Here is a 25547-nt window from a genome sequence, read left to right as displayed (position 1 = left end):
ACTAACAGTGTTTTTCACTTTGTGTGTTGCAGAGTTGTTTCCTTTCATGCAGGCGCATTAAGAACATGCATGCTGCCATCAGCTCTACAGGAGACAAAAAAAGCTACGGTGATGGAAGAAGATCATCAGTCGGCTCAAGTTGGGGTCATTTCTTCTCATCAGCTTAGACATACAAACACTGTGCATCTCAACACTCTGGGCTCAATATTTTCTCAATATTAAAGTGTCTTCAGGCTAGACTCTCTCCATCTAGATCCATGTGGACCTTGGGAGGGTGGGCACACTATTGGAGGATGCGTCCCCCCTGAAGGGAGCCGAGAAATCGCCAAAATAAATAACAAAGCCGAAATCAATGTGGGCTGCTGCGAGAAGCCTCAGGTAGACCCACAGTAGCACACGCTGGCTCGTTTGCAACACAGCGCAGCGGCAATCCCTCAGACCGGCTAAATATTTCATCAGCCGGCAGAAGAACCTGCTGCCCCATAAGGTCAGAGGTTCCTTTTGTTTGTTTCTTTATTGAAGGCTCAAACTAAACCCTCGTGGAACGGCTCCTCGGGAGCGGGGCGTGCTTCGATGACAATGATTTTACATCATTTCTTTCCTTCTTCCTCCTCTTTCTCACCTTTCCCTGATGCTCTCTCTCTCCCTCTCCCTCCCTCTCTCTTCACTGGCTGTCTCCCTGTCTCCCGTCCTGGCGGCGCGCGAGCGCTACTGGAATGAACGACCTTGAGCCAGCATGCAGGAGCGTGTTGCCATGGCAACGGCGCTTCACACAACCGAGTAACAGCTGGATGCAACACTCTCCCAGAATTTAAGCTGGAGTCGCTACAGTGAAAGAAAGAAAGAATAGTTGCCATCTCTTCTTTTACTCCTTTCAGTCTTCGGATCAACCGGAGACACGCAACAATCGTTCACGAAAAACAGCTAAAAATAGTCCGTAAAATGCAGCTACATCAAGTTCACCATTTTGGGCTACACTTTTTTTTTAAATTTAATTTATTATTTAATAAATGCCACTTGGAGGAGCTTCGACATACGGCTCATTTTGCAAGCAGCTATATAAGTCACCCATCCACAGAAGTGAACAAATCGGTCAAAGTTTAAGATGTTGTCATGTTTTCCATGACAGGTCGCCGAGTAAATTTAACACAAGGTCCATCTGGAAACCATTCCAGGAGTGGCTGGCTCCGAACGCCCAACACATATGTGTGAGAATGTCATCAACCTACCACACGAGCTCACATCCAAACAGACAAACAGACTAGGAATAGAACTGCACCAGATTTAATACTCAAGTCATCTTAGACTCCATCCTCAGTTATCTGGATAACTTTCAAACTGTTTTTTATCTCTGTGTTTTCACCTTCAGTTCACAGGAAGAACAGGTTGACAAGTTGGCAGCACCACAGGCAGAAAAAAATAAATAAAGAAAAACGTAGCAGTTTGGCTTCACTACTAACATTTTTATCTGTGTCAGCATTATATTGTTAACTAACTACTCTATAAGACGCGTACAAGTCAGCTGAAATTCATTTAAAGCCAAGACAGAGACTGAGGCCACGGCACAGGCGAAAAAGCTAAAAGAACTGTTGCGGAAAAAATCAGTTTGATTTTGTGCATAGATATTTACTGTTGGCTGTTTACCTACAATGACCGCCGTGCTTCAAAATGAAGCTCGACCGCAAATTACTTAGCAGATCACGAGAGACCCACGAGTGAACCCACTTTGTGCAGACCTCTACTGTACGCACTAGGGGTGTAAGAAACTATTGATATGCTTGAGTGTTATGATATGTTTTGTGATACTGTATCAATTTCAAAAAACACAGTACTGATTTTTAACTAAAAGTTTACATGTGAAGATTCATGGCAGACATTTGCGTTGGCAGTTCACTTTGTGTTGTGTTCTGCAATTTCAATAAAGTTCTATCTATCTATCTGTCTATCTTAGACCCCCTAACACTAGATGTTAAATGTAAACGTCAGTCCGATGATGATCTTTTCTTAAAGAAAATAATGTGCCTACATGATTCTGACATCACTGCCCATCCTTACTTTTAACTGTTAACTTTTTTTTTAAGTGGCCGATGCTTCCTGTGCATTATAAAACCTCAAAAAATAAAAATATCACAAATAAATTACATATCACATAAAATCTCTTTATGTATTGTGATGTTATGTTTTCGCCACACTGAATGGAGTTTACAGTCAAAAGCAATTTGGCTACACAACATTCTCAAGGAGACCTTCACCAGCTTATTTGGACAGCAGCATGATTTGGGCAAACAAATAGAGGATACGAGGCACTTCTTTAAGAAAACAAACCTCTTGGAGGACTTGCACAGATAGCATTATGTAAGGCATTGCTTTGCAAGTCATAGTGAGTCATAAAGCCCAATCTAAATTCCAAAGTCTGCTCCCCCCAGTCGTCCTTCCACCCTGAGAGACTGAACGTAGACCATGTTACGAACCTACTGTCTTAAAAATAAAGCTGCTAAAAAGGATTCTCTGGACCAATGCTGGAGAAGAAGCACTTTTAGTTTCCTAAAGAGCTTTTAAATGTATGGTTTGTGTGTAAATAAAATGCCAGGAGAACCATTTCCATTAAAGAACCTCAACTTAAAGTTTTTTTTTTTAATATTGTGCGCCCCAGAACCAAGAACAGGAACCTTTAAGAAAAGGAACAAAGTGGCCTCAAATCATTACAATAACAAATATTTGCAGGAGGTCGATGGGAGACGGCTGACTGGAACTGTACCCAACCAGACTCCGGTGAATGGAGGTATAATTGCGGGTGAGAGAACACAAAGATCAGCCACCCTCCATGAAAATTAAACAGAAGCCCACTCAAAATGGGTGGTCTTGTGGGGGATTTTCCCAAAGGAGGCAAGTGAGGAGTGAAAGAAAGCGAGATTCAAATGACTGCAATTACAACGTAAATGTACCCTCGACTAAGCTTCAACATCAGGGTGCCCTCAGCACTTAAGTCAACAGGCACAGTTCCATAGTTGGGCCAAGACCAAAGCAAGGTGAGTTAGAGTACCTGGATTTAGTGCTTTCCCACTGCAAACGTCAATGTTCAAGCACGTTCGACTTAGACAGGTTCCTGGCTGAGCGTGCGGGTTACGCTTTATCTTAAGGATCACATTCAGGGTTTATTATGGTCTTGTTCTTTGTTATGTAAAGCACAAATTTCAAAAGAGTTTTCTCAGTATGCATTAAAGCAGCATTATGTGAGAATTGTTATTTTTTGCTCTTGTGCGCCCCCTACAGTTGCAGAGGGTATTACACCACTGTTTTAAATACAAATCAGGCTGCGAGCCCCCCTCATGTACAAGTGCATTTGTTGACAAGCTGAAAAATGCAGAATCCGAGTCTCCTTCACGTGCACACCTTACATAGACATTCGCATTTTTGGTTGCTACTCTGTAAAATTGTGAGTGTAATTTGTAGACTCCATAAGCCGGCACGAAGGGAAGTTGGATTCTGCCAGGAAGTCGGAATTTGGCACGACACCAGCAAAGAACAACATCAGAAGAGAAAGAAGCATGTCGACTTACAAGGTGGAGCAATATAACAGGATTTTATTACAGAAGGCAGCAAACTTTGAAGGCTTATTTGGTGTGACATTGACAAAGACTGGCCAAACTTTTTGGCGTGAGATGAATTTATTTCTTTGCATGCTGGTCTGAAACCCTACTAAGGTTAGGTGACTTTTGGCATCCGGAAAAAACTACAAAACTCTAAGGTTACAGCCTACGTCGAAGTCCTTCATTAATACGCTGGCAGGGATGTACACAGCTGACGAACGTTCCTTGTTTTCCCGTTAGCTGTGAAACTGTCGCATCCTATCATCTCTTTTAGCTCTCACCAACAAGGAAACAACAGTCTGAGATGTACTCCTGTCCAGTCTGTTGTTTGGTCACTCTCTTCTTCTCTTACTCTAAAGAGCTAAAGACACATTTGTTGCTATAAAGTGTTATGCAGATCTTTCGTGCCCACTCCTCCAAAGTTACATAGAGCTATAGCAGGCATTCCAGGCCCGAAGTAGCAATGACAGGGATGCCATTCTCCCTATTAGTCAGTGTAACATCAAAATTATTTTTAAGATGTTATTTTAAGATAAACTTGTAACATAATGTCGCTTTATAAAGCCCTGAACAAGTTTTCAATATGACACTTTGAATCACAAACTCTTTTTATCCATTAGAATGAAATAGGCTGTTTTTGTTACTGTACCTTTAAGACTGATATGTAAATGAGCTCAGTTCTGATTGGCTGTCCTGCATTGTGCCTCACTCAAAAAGCAGTCCAAGCCAAAACAGTCTTTTTAACTTCAATGTGAGTGGGTGGATCTCAACTGCTGCAGGCTGAACATGTGTATATATGCAAACGTGTCAGTTTTTGTGACATCACAAAAGCAATGACTTAAAACCGGCTTGGTTTTCATGACTGGACTGCACGGACTGGGGAGTGGTATGTTTTGAAACTTTAACAACTTTTACATACAAGATCAAACTCTTATTTAAAAACTAAAAGTGAGAAAAATTTAGATTTTCATGAAATGGGCCCTTTAATACAGTCCCTACTCTGCTGCTCTGCACTTAAAGTATGTCTTCGTAAGCTTATAGCTTGTCGTGCTTGGACTGCTTTGCTGTTTTCTTCTCTTAATATTAAACCAAAGTGAACCTTACACAGTACTGTAAACATTAACCAGACAGAAGGAATAGAAGGAAAAGCCTCTGTTTATTCAACATTTATGTATTTCAAACTTTACTCAAAACAATCTGAAGCACCTGGCAACTAACATACATTGAACAGCGCTTATCTAGAGCATGGCTTAAACTTAAGTACTGCTGTGAAGCATCAATAAATGCACAGCCAATATATATCAACCAGCACAACTTTGGCCCAACCCCATTTCACCCCTTGCCCCTACCACTTAGCCCTTAGCCCTCTGTTTTGCGCGTGCACGCCTAGAGGTAGGGTGTCCCGATTTTTGTTGAGATGGAGGGGTAGGGTGAAGTGTTAGGGCTACATGGCCCTCCAAACAGAGGTTTTTCAGAGACTCAGAGTGTTATTAGGAAAAAAAAGAAAAACCGGCAAGATGGCTGCGCGAGCGACCAAAGAAACCCACAAATGTGAGTATTTTCTCTGTTATAAATTAGGATAACCACTGTATTATCTTAGTTTAATGCAGTTTCAATGTATTATGGCCCTTTTCTTTATAACAAGCATAAAAATCACTAATAGTATGCTAATGTTTTGGTAGCTAGCTAGCTAAATTTTCCGTTCCACCTTAAATAGTCCAGCAGTTCTGACGCCTGAAGCGCCAGAATGTAACTGCTGCTCCATTTATTAGATCACCAAAGAATTAGGTTGTGGGCAATAACAAATAATTGCCCCCCATATGATGCCCTAAATGTAACTAAAGCCCAGCAGTGAGGTTGCTGAACTTTACCCTCCTCTGCTGACACTGCAGACTGGCAGGGTTACCAACAGAGCACTGCTAGTAGCCTGTTAATGAAGTAATGTTCTTTTTCTTTAAGGGTTGTTTCATTTTGTAGAGAAGATTTCAAGTTTTTTTTAATTAACAGATGAACAAAGGCAATAAATAAATATTCAATAAAACGTGATGAATTAGATTATTCTGAAATAAAAAGGCAACTGAAATTACTTTTACCCATTTTTATGAAAGCACACTTTGTTTTTATTAGTCTGCTGGAAATGAAGTTCTGTTTTTAGAGCTAAGCAGTAGTAGCGCAGTAGCAGAGAGCAAAATAATCTGTCTGTACGTCACGCAGAAGCAGTGGTTTATAATTAGCCTTTTTCATGTCAGTCAGGTACTGCTTTCCTGTCAAAGTGGAGGAGATATCGCAGCAGCAGTCAGAGGTCAGGCTATCGAGACTCTGCTCCTAACTGTCTGTATTAGAGCTTTAACCTGAGGTGATGATGTTCCAACATATAAACACACACACATACATATACATATACATATATATATATATATATATATATATATATATATATATACACACACACACATAAATGAAGTATTAGCTTCCAGCAAACATAGCCCTTGTAACTCAGCTCCAATACTTATCAACAGATAATAATAATAATAAAAAGATAAAAATAAAACACACTTAAAAATAATGGTTTTTCAAGGGTTCTTTAGTAAAGGAAATGGTTCTATATAGAACCATGAACACTCACAGAAACCTTTCCATGATTAAATAATTCTTTGCATTGTGAAAGGGTTCTTCAGACTGAGGGAGACTGGTGTAGATGGTTCTATACAGAACCTATTTGAAAAGGGTTCTATGTAGCACCAAAACCAATTCTTCTATTGATGTTGTAACAATTATATAGAACCATTTTCAAAAAGGTTCTGTACTGAACCATCTACAGCATAGTCTCCATCAATCTGAAGAACACTTCAGCACCAGCTGAAAATAGCTTGGAAAATTGGGTTTCATGTGATCTGCACTCTTTAAACACAGTAAATGAATCATAACAGTAAATGTAAAGTCCCAAAAGGCTCTATATAGAACCATCTACAGCACATTCTCCATCAATCTGAACCTTTTAAATCATGGAAAGGGTTCTTTAAATGTTCATGGTTCTATATAGAACTGTTTTCTTTACTAAAGAACCCTTGAAGAACTATCATTTTTAATTCAGTAACTGATGTTTTTAGCCAACATTTTCAAGCTAACACTAAATTTAGCCTGAAGAAGGTGTTCCAAAGGTGGAATTTAGCAACATCAGGACAGCCAGTGGAAAAGCAAATAGGCCAGAAGTTTGGACTTAAGGAACTGGACCTGAAACACAACCTGGCTTCAGTTCTTGGCATGAACTGGTCAAGCTTTAGTTAACTGTGGAAAATGGTCTGGTGAGAAACGCCAACACACTGTACCTAATACTGGCTCACAACATGTTTAGACACTACTTGTCCTTCGAGAAGTCGTCTCTATCATAATCGTCCTTGAAGATAGAGATTGCACTGAATTCCTTCAAGCTTTTCTTCTAATGATGGACGGGGGAAAAATCTTTAAATGCCAAGCGAAGGAGGAGGAGCAGCGAGAACAACACCAAAAACAACAACAAAAAAGAGCAAAGAATGGATCCTCTCTTCCCTCCACGTCCTGAGATGGAATCAATGAGACGCACAGAAAGATTAATTTATCTTTAGCACATGCTGACACACTGAAGAGGAGGCCCCCGCTCGCAGTGAAAAGGACAAAGCGGGGCAGGAGTGCAGGCCAGCTTGGTGAGATCCCACCATGAGGTAGAACGGAGGGAGTGAAAAGAGATAGCGACATGCAGAGAGAGAGAGAGAGAGAAAGAAAGAGCCTGAGAAAGAGGGGGGAGGCAGAGAGGGCATTAGAGCTTAAAGGGAAAGAGTACGGGAAAAAGCCAGACAGAGTAAGAAAGAGTAATGATTCTTTAATGATTATTCTAGAAATGATTCAATAAATTGACTCATCTAACTGTTATGCCTATGTTGGTTAGTCTCCCGTTGCCTCCGCCATCACTGGCTGTGCTTACATGTAAAGACGTTTGCCATTCCGATTGACTACATTCTGATTATAGATTAAGAAATCTCCATTTACATGCACACTATAAGTAATCCAATTCAAGTGTACGCATGCGTGGAGCACCGCTTAGTGTAGACGTTACCATGACAACGAGCATCACGTGAGTCCAGTCAAGGTGAGACGAGCAGCAGTGAGCAGTGCTTGTGTTTTTAACTGCTTTAAAATGATGTCAGACTCAGGAAAATGTACTTCACATGTACTTATTAAAGAAGGACAAGAGGAAGACGTCGTGTTCTGAGACAGATAAGCTGGACGCCCATCCCACTGCTGTTTTTTCTCCTCTGCAGACCAGTTTCTGCTCCCGCCATATTTAATGTTAGAAACTTTTACTTTGATGTGACGCAAATGAATGCACTTAAACTTTCTGATTGGGAATATAATCAGATACAGGCATTTACATGGTTATTTACAGGATTACGCAGCTTCTTCATTTAGATAGAAATTGTATTCCGAACGGCCTTAATCGGACTAGGCTATTCTGACTCGACGTGTATACATGGACGTATTGTATTCCGATTGAGCTATTAATAGGAACATTAACCGATTATTAGGCTGCATGTAAATGTGGCTACTCAAAGTTTCAACAAGTGAGTTAGTCTTCATTTGCATAAATAAAACAATAGAAGCTATATCGCCCCCTACATTTCCTGTGAGTGTACTGTAATCAGTCACATTATGGCTGCTTTTTAAACGATAATTCTAAAATTAAAAATAGCATTTAATACATTTGTTGTGTTATGCAGTGTTCTGTAGTGCAGCTATATATCCCTCAGTCTTACTGGTTTGGCAGAATTCCTGATTTTATATTTTTTGTTTTCATGCACTGATGTTTCCTTACCCTATGTGTAGCATGCATTATGCAAATACCTCACACAACCCATAGGAATCCCTGTGGGTGTCAACCAATACTGACTGCTGGACTAGACACTGCTCTACAGGCCAATAATTACAAGCAAGCTAGCATTAGTGCGACTCTTATTTTGGCCGTCAAAGACAATCGTAATGAAAACTTTCTTCAGCACAAACGTTGCAGTTGTAGTTTTTTTAGACGCTCCTCACACCTTCAAGATGCATCACCAGAGGGGGGTTTTCTGAGTCTTTAAACTGGAAAATCTCACCGCAGATACTATTGCAGCACTGCTGTAGGATGTGAGGGGGCATGTTTACAATGGATGTAGCAAAGCCCAAACTTTGCATTTTAGCTGAAGTGTCCCTTCAATTAAACAAGGCATTAATAAATATCCACATTAAGGTTAACAACTTCTGTGACTAATGAGTAAATGCAGTAACAGTAAGTAAACAGATAATTAAAAACATATGAAAACAAATGAAATAAAAAATGTTCTAGCAAACAGCTGTTTCACTTCTGCCCCGCATTTCTGAAGATATTAGAATGTGTTAAAGAATTATATGAAAAATAACACATTCTCTACAGGGAGCCAACTTTAATGTGCAAATTTTATTGCACCATTTCTGTTTATTTGCCGAGTTTAACGTGAGAAAGTTTAATATGGGGGAAAAAACATATAAACTGTGCAATAACTTTTGCACAATCCACATTTTATGTTTTATTTTATTCCAATATGTCAAATTCACCCCACGACCCAGAAGGATTAGTAGCTTAGAAGATGTATGGATGGATGTGAAACTCAGCAAATGAACAGTAATTCTGTAATGAAATGCACGGATGTGTGTTCTCTATAGTGCATGTGTACCTATTTTCACAATTTGACCAGGGCGCCCAAACTTTTGCATACAACACTCTCTCTGGTATGGATGGCCATCTCCTCGGCTGCCGTCCAGCTTGGAGAACTGTGTGGTTCCTCATGCCCCCAGCCCCCTCCTTCTCCTCCTGATCCTGACCCAGTCACCACATCCTCCCTGCCCCCTTTCTTTCAGCAGACGCCATCCATCACTGTCACCCGGCTCCTCATTCATCCCCGTGACCCCCACGTGGTGAGCGGCAGGCCGGGCAGCATGGCCGTGTCGGCCCACCCCCGTTCCCCAGGATTTAGGAGCCCCTCTGCAGAACGCGAGGGGCAGGCATGCTGCTAATTAGGAGGATCGTCGTAAGAAAGATGGCGCTGTAATTCTCCTGCTCTGATGCTTGTGCTCTCGCTAACGCGACACCCTGCTATTTCTCAAACCCGACACACCCCTTGCCTCCCACAACAAACAAGGAGGTCAGCGAGGAAACAGAGCTCAGCGGACTCTTCTTTCAAGTGCCGTCTTCAAAGAACAGCAGGCTTTTTTCAGCAATCTCAGACAGAAGCGAAAGCCCCATATATTACATTTTTCTAGCATTTTATTTTATTCACTCAGATGCACTTATAACATCTCTAAGGTTTATGGATGAAAAACAGATGGAATGTATTTTTACAAGACCATTTTCCAACCTAAGATTTAAACAGGCTGTTTTTGTTATTGTACCTTTAGAACTGATATATGTAAATGAGCTTTCTTCTAATTGGCTGCCCTCACGCTTCGTTCTAAAAGCACACTGGGCTGAAACACTCCTTATGACATCACTGTGAATGGGTGGGGCTAAACCACTGAGGGCTGAACAGGTGGATATCTTTAAATGTTTTTGTGGCATCACAAATACAGCGCATTTAAAATGGGCTGTGGGAACAAAACCTCGTATCTCCAAAATGGCAACTTTACAGGAGAAGGAAAAAACATGCTTGACTTTTAATGTAAGTCAAAGGAAGCTGACTTTTTTCAAAGTTATTTTTGGGCCATTTTTTTTGGTCCATTCATCATGAAATGTAAAGTTCAACAGGCATTTTCAAACTATGTCAAAAACTGAAAAACTGGATAAACATACAAGGTTTTGTTCCCACAGCAGGGACATGGACTGTTTGAACAGGGAAGTGAATGGTACATTTTGAAATTTTAACAGTACTTAACTACATTAATATCAAAAATGAAAGAAATATTTGAATTTCCATAATATGTACCCTAAAAAATCTGTGGTGTTAATAATTAATCGGAAGGATGTGTTAATGTGTTAACACTGACAGGGTTAGTAACACTACAACATGCTTTTCTTCATTGTCCAGTGTTGCTACGTAGAATCAAGGCTAAGATTGTTTTCTGTTTAAAGGGCCTGAATCAAGGAAAACTAAAATCTTCCCCCTTTTTGAAATAAAAGGGGTTTGATTTGGTATATACATATTATTAAAATTTCAAACCATACCTTTTACTCCCCATACAGTCCATAAATGAAAACTAAGCTGCAAAAACAGCCCATTTTGTTTTTGTGACATCACAAAAGCTGACTCATGTTTACACCTAAAGATGCATCCACCTCAGCCTACAGCAGATTCGCTCCACCCACTCACACTGCTTTTTGAATGAACCACAATGCAGGGCAGCCGATCAGAACAGTGGTAATTTACATATAGTACAAAAGTATGCAAAAGTTTGGGCACCCCTGGTCAAATGACACATTTTGTTGATTTTCTAAGTGAAAATAAGTTAACACACCATCTAGAGAACACATTTCTGCACATACTTTATATTTTTCCCCCAATATTTCCAATATTTGCAAATAAACAGACATTATTTTTTGCAAAAAAATGGCATTTTGAAGTTTGTCCCGTGTAACTTATTTTCACTTAGAAAAACAACAAAACATTTGCAGTCATGGGCTGGAGGTTAGGGAACCAGCCGGTTTGATCCCCTGAGCCGACTGTACGTGACTGAAGTGCCCTTGAGCAAGGCACCTAACCCCCAACTGCTCCCCGGGTACCATGGATAGGGCTGCCCACCGCTCCGGGCTAGTGTGCTCACTGCCCTCTAGTGTGTGTCTTCACTAGTACGTATGTGGTGTTTCACTGCACGGATGGGTTAGAATGCAGAGGTGAAATTTCCCCATTGTGGGACTAATAAGGGTCACTTAATCTTAATCAGTCTTAAAAGGCAAAGCAACAAAACCAGCCAGCTCAACCTTAGGTGATGATGAAGGGAGGTTAGAAAATGGTCATGTAATAATGAATTATGATCACTTTTGTCAAAACGTCTTACAACAAAAATGTAGGACATGGGCCCTTTAAGGCTCAGCACTTCCAGGTGTGTTCAACAGGCTGTATTTATACCTTATACTGTAGGACCAGACCGATTTCCGAGTGCAGAGTACATCTCAGCGACAGCCATTCGTGCCTCTCAAGCTGCTTCCGTCCTTCTTTTCATCTCTCCCCCTGACTACTGAAACTTCTCAGTCTCTCTGGGTTTGTTTAGCTCTCTGCATCGATCCCAGGGCAAGCAGTAAAGGCCACTGTTCGCAGACACACAGAAACTGGTCAGCTGAGGAATGGGCAGAGTGGAAGAGGACAGAGATTGGGTCATGTGTGGTGTGAATCTCTCTAAATCCATGAGTCATTGTAATCCCTCTCCTTATCGCACTGTCCACAGCTCTTTAAGAGATACAGCAGTGTTAAAACAACACTGAAGAAAGCGCATCTCTGATACACTGAGCTCCTTTCAGTGGCAAACAGAGACGCTACTGTGGTATAAAAACAGCTACTATAAAGCATCAATAATACTTCTACAGTTCACGCTGTTCTTCATGCAGGTCATGCATCGAGCAGTTTAAAATAATCATTCCACATTAAATAAGAGCAGCATCCACTGCGTGTCCCACGTTAAAGCTGTATTAAACGGGACAGGGCCGACTTTAATAAAATGAGAATGCAGAATGTGCGTTATTACACTTCATTAATATCTGCCTTGAGCTTCGTTGACAAATAAAGATAAAATGTGACAAGTGCTCCACTGAGGAACATTAGTCTTAGTCTATAGCAGCCGCTCTTCAGTGTCCGTTTTCTCAGCACAGCTTGCTTTACTGGTGTGGGTCTGAGCCGACTGGCCACAGTATCATGAAACAATGGTATGTTCCGTCCATCATGACTACCAATCAGGTTAAATGATTAAAATGTCAGAAAATGCGCCATCATCAGATTTTTTCGTAATCTCTGACTACTTTTAGCAGATTTTCTTTTAATGTGTAGCCAACATCCATCAGTCTAAAGGCCTCAGTGTACTTCTAGCGAAATGAAATTCTCAAAGGTTACGTAAAGCAGAAAGTGCCTTCGCGAGGTTTCATTTCGCCCGTCGTGGATGCTCCACTAATGCAGGTAATGCTATGATATTAAGGCTGAAACAAACGACTAATTTCACAGTCGAATAATCTATTGATTATTGAAGCGAATAACCGATTATTCCGATTATGAATCGCTCAATTACCAAATAACTTATGTAGCTATCAGCTTTTACATTTAGCTTGAGGTTGTTTTATGCATTTGCTAACAATAAAGACAATACGGATGAATAACATTCAAAAATTCACTGTTTTGATGAACTTTCCTGCTAATACAAAAGATAAAACTCCTAAATATTTTTCCTGTCCAAATTTAAAACCAAGGATGTGCAAAGTAGCAGAAGTAAAATCTAACAAAACTAAATCAGTTTTAAAATTTAAGTCTGAAATTTAAACAGTGCAGTCTGCTGTCTGTCTACACTCTGTTTCAACTACATTCTACAATCACAGGTTTTTATCGAAACGTAGGAAAGTCAGCACCTCTCTGCGCTCTTCTGAGAGGCTCGCTCTCCTCTGAGAGCAGATACTCCCCGCTGCAGAGAAGATGCGCTCTGATGGAGCGGATGGGAAAGTGGCAAATGTTTGTGGCAAACTTGTTCTGTATGAACAGTTAAATTTGAACGATTTTGTGTAAACATTTCATTTCATCATTAAAACCCTTTGTCCAGCTCCCCTGTATGTTCACATAGAACTAACTCCTGAAACTGTTTGCAACCAACCAATTAGCTATTAAATTAGTTGGCAACTAATTTGTTCGTCAATTTTAGTTGACTAAGTTGGATAATCGTTGCACCACTAGTCCAGAATCCTGCCACTAATTAAGGTGGAATGAGAAAATTCGAACAAGAAGCTGGTGAATAGGAAGCCAACTTCATCCTCGTCCTCTTGCAAATCTGAATATAAGATAATCTATATGTTTTGGTTCTTACTACTTGTTAGTACTACTGAATAACAGACTTAACACCGTACATTTGGAAAGTAGTCATTGATTGTGTTCAACAGTGCAATACTGGTGTCTCTGCCAAAGTGCTCAGCGTATTTTTTGTGAAACAAAGCTCCTTAAAGTCGTCAATCTTTGTTTAATGGAACGGCTCTTTTTTACCAACCAATCACAGGCTTTGTTGCGTACTGTCTTCGAATGTGGAGTTTGTCCAGCTGCCATGTGCACGATACAGCAAACGAAGCCTCCAAGTAACGTCTGTGGTTGTTCGTTTTCCACGCAAGGCCAGGCAAATGTCACCTCGCGAAAAGTAAGCTGAGGCCTTACACAGAGTTTGTGAACTGCCTCTAGATAAGCTAGACCAATCAGAGGCCACTAAACCTCCATGTCTTGTGACATCATAACCACAACTTACTGGCAGTCTGGCGCACTACACTGAGGAGTCAAGACTTAAGCCAGAAAAGGTCGATACTCTGGTTTTCTTGGCCAAAAAAAAGGTCTGAACTTCAATTTAGAGAAAATAATCGCAATTTAAATAGCAGTCGCAATATTAGTCAGAAAAATCGCAATTAGGTATTTTCCCCATACTGTTCAGCCCTGGTGCAGATCTCAGAACTGCAATATGCTAAAAATGCTATCTCATCTGTGAAGCCATCACACAATCGTATCAGTTACTGGAGCTAAGAGAAAACACAAAGCTTAAAAGAATTAGAAGTTTACTGTTCCACGATTTCATAAAGCAGCAGTTATATGTTACTACGGCTCCACTTAAGGTGGAACGAAAAATTTTCATGAGAAGCTGGCCAATAGGAAGCCAACCTCAGCTTTGTTGAGAAAACAAGAGTGTCAGCAGCTACTTATTGTCATAGGACTCAAGCAGCCACCAAGTGCCGATGCTGAACGAGTGAAACAAATAACTCACCCCCCAGGGATGGTAATCTTGCACCTCTATTGAGTTGTAGAGTCTACCTCTATTCGGTTGTGGATTCCGCAGTTTGCTGGAAGTCAGTGAGTTACGTTAGAAAATTCCTTCAATCACTCATTTTAGTATAACTGTCAGTGTCACACTCCTTATACAAACACAAGATCAGACTGTAAGTGAGCGTGAATGCTCAGTTCTTTAAATACTGAGAAGCAGCCTCACAGTTCAGTGTAAGCAAATATGCAACAAAAGTTTGCAAGCCTTTTCACTACGCTTACCTCACCTGTGTGAAGACCTGTAATCAAACTCCTGACTGATATATCTCTCTATTAATATTTTTAATAGATTTTTTAAAATCAAAAGTATTTATAAGATACATACAGCTGGTTAGTAGTTGGCTACTGATGTTCATCTGACACCTTCCTCAAACAAAGTGAACAGTCACCTCTGTTCACTCCAGTTTCATTTGCTCAACATGCAAATTTCTGTCTCTGAGGTCTCCACACTGTCTGAAGCCATCTTGCTAGTTTCCTGCTAAACTTGCCAATCAAGGAATCAAGGGATTTGTTGTTTGTTCTTCTCCATGTAAAACAGTATGTCCTGAAATGTCCCCGATGAACTGGGGCCATAATAGGCCACAACACACTCCACACGGAACCAAAAAGGGACATAAAGGATGCCAATGGAAGGTTCTTTAAAGAACCATCTTTGATATGAATGAGTGTAAAAAAAAACAAAAAAACTATTTCAAAAGTTCAAAGACGCTCCACATTCTTAAAATCGATGGTTCTTCAAGGGTTCTTTGGTACAGAAATGATTCTATATAGAACAATGAACACTCAAAGAACCCTTTACATGAATAAAGGGTTCTTTGCATCATGAAAGCGTTCTTCAGAATGTGTTGTAGATGGTCCTGTATAGAACATTTTTGAAAAGCGTTCTATATAGCACCAAAAAAGATTCTGCTATTGTTACGATGTCAAGCTTGTAACAATAGAAGAACTGTTTTTGGTGATATATAGAACGCTTTTCTAAAAGGTTCTATATAGAACCATCTACAGCACATTCTCCATCAATCTGAAGAATCCTTGCACCATGCAAAGAACCCTGTAATCATGCAAAGGGTTATTTGAGTGTTCATGGTTCTACATAGGACCATTTTCTTTACTAAAGAACCTTTGAAGAGCCATCTTTTTAAGTGTGCACACAGTGTAAAGGTACTGTATTAAATGCGCCTCTGGTCAAATTACGTTTGATTGACTGTTGATTTTCTAAGTAGGGCTATGGTATATGGTATTTTATAATTTATGTTTTATTATTTTCCAATATGTTAAACTTAGCAAATAAATAGAAATTGTGCATTAAAATTAGCAGAAAAACACCTTATTTAAGCCTGCAGAGGAAAATCAATAAAAGCATGTAATTTGACCAGTATGTTCAAATTTTTTGCATTTGATCATTATTTCTAAACTCAATTCATGTATTAAATATTATTCAACTACTTTAGGGCTGCATGATAAATTATATTTTTAGCGTCATCATTTCCACAATAAACACACAGTTAAGGGTTGCAATGACAGAATGGATCAAATAACCTCACACAGCTAAACAGCTGTTACAAAACACCCACAAGCACAGCTCAAAAACTGAACTACTACTGTACAAATGCTTAGAATGTGTGACTGTTGTCACAACATATCTGCATCATCATAAGGAGGACTTCAAGGAACTAAATCTAATATTTATTTGTGTTATGTAGCCTGACTGCTAAATCTGACTGCTGGAATCCTGGCGGTTTTTAGACTGAAGAACTCACGTTTAGCAGGATACAAATCCTCCACAAGGGGGCGCCATTAGCTGTCAGCTTTCGATTCGTCATTAGAGCAGTGCTTCACATCAGCTTCTGACATTGTCTGTGGAGCCCTACAGTGCACCGTAAGGGCACTCTCGTACAGAAAGTTAGACCGTAAATTGCTGCAAAGCTCCAATGTAGGCATGTTTTTTCTCTCTAATTTCTAAAAACCTAGGTCATAGCAATGCAAGGGATTGCTTAAGTGCATTAATATTTTTCTTAGCACAAAAAATTTGTCAATACAGTTTAATGGTCAAATTAATACTTTATGTATGTAGAAAATTATTGGCTTAATTCCACGACAAGAATACAATTAAGATAAAAGAGCACTGAAACTACATCACATGTGGGCGATCTTGTCTAGTCAATATCTGATCTGTTTGGGTTTAGTGTTAATAATCCCGTAAATCATGCATCATTACTTAACATGACAGATGAACTCACGAAAAGTCATCCTGATCACAATAGCCAGCGTCCAGCATCCATCAAAGCCCAACAAGAACAACCCTAATCTTACACTACTTCTCTACTGCACACTTGCTGCACAGTCCACAGCCTTCAGTGTTACACAGAATCACTATTTTGACACACTATGATTTCCAGCACTCGAAACTGAGCCAGTAATCACAAACTCCAGTCACACTCTCCTTTCTGTCTGCAAGTACAGGTCATTTATATTTTGCACATCCAGTTTAAGCCCAACGCATCTCTGTGCATGCAGTCAGTCTAGAGCATCTAAAGTTGTGCATTAATGCACAGGAAAACAGAAAGTGTGAGAGTGTGCGTGCAAAGTGCACTGAGGTGCATTAAACAAACGCTTCAACAACGCTGCTGGAAGCTCCTCAGTGAAAGCAACATGTAGAACGGCACAGCATTCAGAATAAAAGTGAAACTCGCACAAGGGTCTCTGGCTCGTTTGAGACAAATACGCTGGCGCTGCCTCATGCAAAACTTTATCAAATGCATGGAAAACAGGGGAACGCAGTAATGCAATTTAATTTAACCATATTTGTATAGAGCTTTTTCCACAACTCAAAAAGGAAAAAGCCTCTAAAAACATGAGGAAGAACCACTGAGAGGAACCAAGACTCAAACGTCAAAATTCTCTAAGAACCAAGAGGAACCAAGTCTCAGAGACAATAACCACCAGGAGGAACCTACAGTCAGAAGGAAAGACAGTCAGAATGAGAAAGAAGCACTGAGAGGAACCAAGACTCAAAAGGAAGAACCTCCTAAAAGCATCAGGAAGAAACTAAGAGGAACCAAGACTCAAAAAGAAGAACCACCAGGAGGAACCCAGACTTAAAAGAAAAGGTTCCCTAACAGAACAATGATGAAACTGAGAGAGACTAAGACTCGAATGGAAAACATTCCCTAAAAGCCCTGAAAGCATGAAGAAAGAAGCACTGAAAGACCAAGACTCAGGAGGAAAAACTCCCTAACAGCAAGAGGTGGAACACTGAGAGGAACCAAGGCTCCAGTGGAGCCCATCCTCCAGTGGATAGTGCAGTTAGTCTATAAGTAGGACAAGTTAATAAAGCAGATTAAACAGAGGCGCTGGGATCACAGGCAGGAAAGATCCGGGAGATCCAGGAGTGATTACTGTTAAAAGTCTACCAGAAAACTGTCTGAAAGAAGATGCGGTGGACTGTGGACTGTGTCAGACACGCGCAGGAGGGCAGGAAAAAAGAGACAAATGTATTAAAGCAACTAAAGCATGTTGTGAATGTAGAACAGCGACAGTGATGCAGGTGAAGGATGCACTTTAAAAGCATGCATGCAACATGCACTGTGCAGTTTCAGCTGCAGCACACTGCACGCGCGCGCGCGCGCGCGCACACACACACACACACACACACACACACTGCTCAGGTCCGCGGTACCGTCGCGCGTGCAACACCAACCGATCGCGCACGACAAAGATTGCACGAGGACCAAAAATTCCCAGAAAAACCAACTCCACTTACCGATACACACCGCTCCCGACGAGTGCATATATCTCCTCCACTTCTCCCTCTTTTCTTTCTTTCTTCTTTTCCCTTACACTCCTCTCTCCGCCATCTTCCGTGCTGTGTTTGTTTAAATGAGAAACACTCCCCGAGAGCAGGCAGCCAGCTTGTAGTCCGCCGCGGGGCTTTCTGGGTAGTGTAGTCCTCGCTACAATGCCTCGCAACGCCGACAGCTGCAGAGCGGACTACATTTACATGCACACGCGTCACACTCGGCGTGAAGTCCTGTGTGCAGACGGCTGGCAGCAACATGCCACGGTATTTATTTATAGTCCAGTGAAGCTGATGGGCAGCCTGACAGCACACAATGACCTGTACCTGAAAAAAGAGGTGGGCAGAGCCCACTAACGGGGCTGTGTTTCTGTGTTTAAGGGAGATTGTTTAGGAGCGGATTGCAGTGCAATGTGAAAAAGAAGGTAATGAATTGGTTGCCTTCTGTAAGTTATATATACGATGTATCATAGCAATTTATATAAACAGTAAACTAACATGTTATTTATAATGTAATAACACTGTATATACAGTCAAATGGACATAAAGTGCAAGAAAAAGAGAAAGTAAGCATATATTTAACAGGAAATAACACAAAAAGCACAAGAACTAAACATAGTATCGTTTTGTATGGACGTCGGGAGAGGCCATGAGTTGTAGCTATAATTTTCTGGATTGTTATCCTGAGATAACGAATTAAATTTTTTTGTGATCTCAAGACAACAACTTGAGATGTCGAGATAATTAACTCATTGTTTCAAGATAACAACTTTTGTTATCTCAAGATAACAAGACAACTAACTCGTTATTTCAAGTTAACAACTTTGTTATCTTGAGATCGCAAGATAATCAACTCATTATCTGAGGATAATAACTTGTTATCTCGAGATAATAAGAAAACTAACTCGTCATTTCAAGGTAACAACTTTGCTATCTTGAGATAACAAGATAATTAACTTGTCATCTCAAGATAACAACTTTGTTATCTTGAGCTCACAAAATAATTAACTCATTATATGAAGAAAATAACTTTTATTATCTCAAGATCACAAGATAACTAACTCGTCGTTTCAAGACAACAACTTTGTTATCTTGAAATCACAAGATAACTAACTCATCATTTCAAGATAACAACTTTGTTATCTTGAGATCGCAAGATTATTAACTCATTGTCTAAAGATAACTTTTGTTATCTTGAGATAACAGGATAACTAACTTGTTATTGCAAGATAACAATTTTGATAACTACCTTATGGCCTCTCTGGACTTCTGTAGTTGAGTGTCCCTTTATTATAGCTTCCATTCTTTTCAGGAGACTCACATTCAGTTTCACAAAGAAATCTGCAGACACACCTCCAAGGTTCAGTCTTAGAAGTCGGTTGATCATTTTCTGAAGTAATCAAACACATTCAGTAATGTAGGGGTCTGGACTCTGGGGTGGTCAGTTCATTGTTCTGAGAACATCAGCAGCTTCTTTGAACTGATTTGCAAATGTTTTTGTCTATTTCTCGGTAAGTAATAATTTTTTGAACTCACTTTTTTTACTTTGATGTTCCCCTTCCTTATGAAGGTGGATCATCTTGCATCTCATAAATATCTCCTGAATGGAAATTAAACAAATTAAGGGTGATTATGAAGTAGTTGAATATTATAAGGGAAAAAATCATTAGTATTATTGTCAAACTTACACTTAGGTCCATATTAAATCAGGCCTTCAAAAGTAAGTATAACTAATAATATTAGGTGTCTTAAAATCTCAGAGAACTATGTGAATGAAAATATCATGTTTATTCTTTTTATTTTTTGCAGGTACTTATGGAAAAACTCCATAGCCAGGCACTTATAATCCACATTAACATTACATTTACATTATTTATGCACTAATATCTGCTTACTGTGAGACTGAGAGAATTGTTAAGTGCTGGATTTCTGTTTCAGCTGCTTGAAATGTATCCTTCAGGCGTATACAGTAATGTATTACTGCAGCACTTAATGTAGTCAAATGTGTTACCTTGAACATGATTATGTTTATTAATGCACCTCATATTGATGCATAATAAAAATGGTGTTGATGAAGATATAGCTTACGCTGCCCACAGCTGCTCTGTTTAAACCTCTGTTCTGCTCTGTTTTAACATATAACTCTGTTTTGTCATATAACAATGAATATATGATAACACAGCACTGTTTAAGGCAAAACCTTTCCCTTTATAAGTACTTTTTGGCCCAGCAGCGCCCCTCTTCTCACGCTGGGGCTAAATTTAAAATGTCTCCCTGCTCCCTACATAGTGCACTATGTAGGAATTTAAATATTAGATCCTACACCCAAAGGTGCAAAATACAGCTAAGAAATAGTCATTTGGGACTCAGTTACATCCATGCTTGATAAATGATGCACTATTTGGCTGTAGACGCTAGAATTTCTAAACTTTCATAGCTAGCACACTATTTAGGGAATACAGGGACGTTTGGAATTCAGCCTGAGGTTGACACGACTTCTGACTGAAACATGAACGTTTGAAGCATGTAATCCGTTCAAATGACATTTTTAGACTTATATACTGCTGATTTACAGTTAATGATACTGTAAGTACTTTAATTCAAGCATGTGATATTAATGATGGAGTAGTTTAGGCTGTTGTTTATCTTTTAGCCTGTTAGTTAGCTGACCAGCCTAGTTCTAGTTAAGAACATAAGTTGCCAGCCTCCCAGTTTAAACAAGAAACTGGTTCTTACTTCATCAATATACTCCATGGGAGCAGGATGAGAGTCAAAGATTATTCTGTTAACAGCACAAGGGTTTTTTGTGTCGTGGCGCAGTGATACACAATTCAGTTGTTGTGAGGCGGTCATAGTCGTGGCATATCATAGATTTTACAACAGCTTTGAACGCGGCTCAGCCAATCAGATTTCAAGACCAGAACTGTTCGTTTTCTAAACCTTTGCTGCAGTAACAGCTCTACTCTTCAGGGAAGGCTTTATACTAGATGTTGGAACATTTCTGTGAGGATTTGATTGCATTCAGCCACAAGAGCATTAGTGAGGTCACATACTGATGATGTATCACCCCAAATGCAGCCCACTGCTCCACAGCCCTTTGCTGAAGGGGGGGCTTTTTCCTTAGAAGCAGAGTCTGAATACTTTTGGACATGCTGTATGTTTAGGACAAGTAAGATAGTTCTAGCATACTACTTTACAAGATTTATCCCCAGTGAAACATTTTAAAATGCCTCACTTTATATTCGAACGTGACTTAACAATGGACTGAGCTCAAATGGTTTGTGGGAAATGAGTCACTATTGTTGGATTGTTGTTTGCTGCTGTCTAACTTGCAGTAATAAAAACACCATAAACAAATAAACAAATTGTCTTGAACGAGTCACAGCAGCCAGGTTCCTTAAACTGTTTCAGTAAACTCAAGCAGGTTTTACAGCGTTTCCTCCTTGGCATAAATTTAACATGTGAGAGGTCACGACGCTTCACATGTAAGAGCTTTTAAGAGTGTAGGATTGCACTTCCGCTGGTAACATCTTCACTATTATTACCCCCAGCAATCTGTCCTACTGTACCTACACAGTAAATGGTTCATGCTTCTTGGCCTGGACGTACAGTTCCAGGTGAAAAATCTTCAGTTGGTACAACGGCAGTGTGCAAAAGTTTAAGGGCTAAATGACATGTTCTGAACACACTTCTGCACATTTGAATGCACAATTTTTTTTTTAGTTTATTTGCTGGATATAACACACAATCTAAACCACTTATCCTTTTGGGTCACGGGGGGTGCAGGAGCCTATCCCAGTGGTCATTGGGCAGAAGGCAGAAAACATCCTGGACAGTTCATCACAGGGCAGACACACAGACATATACAATCACTAACAATTTAGCATGTCCAATTCACACAGACACGGGGAGAACATGCAAACAGAAAGGACCCAAGGCCCCCTGGCCGGGGAATGGAACCCAGATCCTTCTTGCTTAATTTTCTTTTCAATTTGTTAAATTCTGCAAATAAACAATAAGTGTGAATTAAAATGTGCAGTCGTGTGTTCTCTGTAGAGGATGTGTTCACTTAATTTCACTTAGAAAATCAACTAAAACGTGTCATTTGACTGGATGTGCTCTAACTTTTGCATACGACTGTAGAACATTGACATTATATAGAGATTCTTTGAACTTTAAAGTAGTTCTTCACTCTCACACATCACACTTACAGGGATGGTTCTTTCCCCTGAAAGGTTCTGTAGGGAACCAAAAGTGGTTCTTCTGTGACATTGCTCCACAGAACCCTTTTTGGCACATTTATTTTGAAGAAGATGTAGTCGGATATCTTTTAAGAGGTTAGTTGCAAAATGCTAAATATCTGTTTGTATTAAGAAGAAGTTTAAAAAGAATAACAACAGACGTTTATCAAAAAATGCATTTTTATTTTTCTAATAAAAGTGTAATAAAGGTATCAATCATAATATATTAATTTTTTGTGTGTAAAGCCTCCTCAAAAATGAAAAAGAAAAATTCATTAAGTGGCATTTAATGCATTTTAGAACAAACCTTTTCATTTAATTTGAGCTCTTTTAAGACAACAAATTGAAGCTGCACTGTGTAAATTTTAGGGCTTTGGAGACCTCTCTGGTGGAAATGTGTAATTGCACCAAATTTACAGAAGAACATTTTGTAACATGGGTTGTGCTTTGGATCCCTTCCCTGAGCAGATGAATCTGATGATTGCGAGTGCGTTGTAAGAGAATTTAAAGAGAGCTCTGTCCAAACTTGGTTAAGGATGTGTCTTCAGAGGATGTGAGTGAATTATCTATTTAAGATAATGTCATCAAAGCTTCATCAGTATAATATTGGTTTTGCAATTGAGATCTAAACATCGACTCCTTCTTTTTTGACCTTCTTTTTGAGCCTGTGCATGTGACATTAATACGTAAAGACACATGACGTGGCCTGAAAAACTCCTGACCCGATGAGTCCAATTTTCAAACGATTTTTTCAGGCTTTACAGGGCAACTCACAGCAGCGCACTCACCATATTGTAGAGTGTTTTTTTCCCCTCTTGACTCAGTAACACTACTTCTCTCACTTTAAACTAAGCATCTTATGTAGTGCAGCTTTGAGTGCTGAAGCGCACACTGCCTGTCCTCTGTTGAATCACTCACTAAAGAGTGACTTTAAACATGACACTGCCATAGGATGCCACCTCTGCCACAAGTAATTTTGTGAAATTTCTGTGCTGCTAGATCTGCCCCTGACAACTGTAAGTGCTATTATTGTGAAATGGAAGCGTCTAGGAACAACAACAGCTCAGCCACGAAGCGGTAGACCACGCAAACTCACAAAGTGGGGCCGGCGAGTGCTGAAGCGCACAGTGCCTATCCTCTGTTGAATCGCCTCTGAAAGCAACATCAGCAAAAGCACTGTGTATCAGGAGCTTCACAAAATGGGTTTCCATGTCCGAATAGCTGCACACAAGCCTAAGATCAAAATGCACAATGCTAAGCATCAGGGGGAGTGGTGCGAAGTGTGATGTAAAGCATGCCTCCACTGGATTCTGGAGCAGTGGAAACGTATTCTGTGGAGTGACAAATCACACTTCTCTATCTGGCAGTCTGATGGACGAGTCTAGGTTTGGTGAATGGCAGGAGAACTTTACCTGCCTGACTGCATTGTGCCACACTTTTATTGTGAGTGCTGACTTGACTTCAAAATTGATTACACTTTAAATTTGTGAATTAAATTTTATCTAATGTAGTACCTGGACCTGACCTTGACACAGTTTCCAAAAGTATTGTACACTCTTAGTTATTTATTTTTCAGGAAATATTTCTGAAGAGATTAGATATAAGAAAATACAATAAGATAAGATAATTTGCAAATCGATCAAAGAAGCTGCTGGTGTTCTCAGGACAATGAGTTCAGATCTGAACATCACTGGTATGTGTTTGGGATTACTTGGATCATGAAAAGCAGAAAATGGGACTTTTTGGGGATGTGGAAGAAAATCTCTGCAGAAAAGAATGGAAGCTGTAATAAAGGCAAAGAGTGGAAGCAATAAACACTTGAACTAAATAAGTTTAACAAAAAGTCTTCAGTTTCTGTTTTTTTCTGACACTGAAAAATGAATCATTTGTACTTAATGGCTGTTTTGACTGGAGGTAAAATAAATGAAAGGTGGTATCTGAGTTTTGCACAGTACTGTGGTGTTCAATAGCAATTAAAGGCTTTTCCTAGAACTATGCCTCCAAGCTCTATATGCCCAGGGCCTATTAAGAAGCCTTATTTTTAAGTATCAACTAGATAGAAAGTTATCACAACATGACATATTAAAAAATTCTAATTTCTCCTACTGTTTTTATCTATGCTACATACTTCTGTCCATGTTTATGGAAGGCATTACATTATACAATATCAGAAGCTATTCTTTTTGAGATTACTTAACAAATTGACATGGTTTGAGGGGCATATGGGTCATTTTCCATTTGGAGTGGGAAACCATGTCACAAAGGTTGCAGGGCTTAAAAAGATGCTTAAAATATCAGGCACAGCTTTAAAAGTTGACCTAAGATGAAATAATACTCTTCCCTTATGATTTCTCTGATTTTTCTTCTTTTATCCTGTTTCATAGTCGCTCTGCATATGTAAAACAGCTTGTCACAAAACCAGTTTTCAACATTTGAGAAACCATTTTTAATATAAAAAAATATTTCTAAAAGGTTTAAGCTAGGTATTTGTATAAAACAGATTCATGCTTACTAATTATATCATTAACATTATACTACATTTAAAAATATGTATTTTATTTTAAATCATCATTTCGGTCACTGGTAACTTTATGAGGACTCTTATATTACATTTTAACACAGTATTTTCAGCTCTATTAAACTGCTTCCTTGGGTCAAGGCTCATCAGAGAGGAAGCATCTCAAGGCATGAGTAGGCGAGTCACACTTGCTCACTATATTACATTAATTTATTAATAATTTTGTTTAACAGGCAGCACATAACTTCTATGTGTCACTGGTTTTATGTGCTTTAATGGCTGGGTACTTAGAATTTTGTAATAATAATGCCATTTATCATTTTTATTACTGATTTTAAATAGTTCCACATGGTCACCTGACCGCCAATGAGT

General features: G+C 39.5%; 1 protein-coding gene across 4 annotated transcripts in view; it reads right to left on the bottom strand.

Annotated features, from left to right (window-relative positions):
- LOC118822103 (nuclear receptor coactivator 3-like) overlaps positions 1 to 18535 on the bottom strand; it is a 120850-nt gene extending 102315 nt beyond the window's left edge. For all 4 annotated transcript variants that reach the window (XM_036590949.1, XM_036590948.1, XM_036590951.1 and 1 more), the window contains exon 1: positions 18384 to 18535. The gene's annotated coding sequence lies outside the window, so the exon portion shown is untranslated. The remainder of the gene's footprint in view (positions 1 to 18383) is intronic.
- Between the last annotated feature and the right edge of the window lie 7012 nt (positions 18536 to 25547).

The sequence above is a fragment of the Colossoma macropomum genome, unplaced genomic scaffold (assembly GCF_904425465.1).
Source record: "Colossoma macropomum unplaced genomic scaffold, Colossoma_macropomum, whole genome shotgun sequence".
Taxonomy (NCBI): Eukaryota; Metazoa; Chordata; class Actinopteri; order Characiformes; family Serrasalmidae; genus Colossoma; species Colossoma macropomum.
The sequence above is the reverse complement of the archived record's forward strand: the minus strand, read 5'-3'. Positions and strand labels throughout refer to the sequence as shown.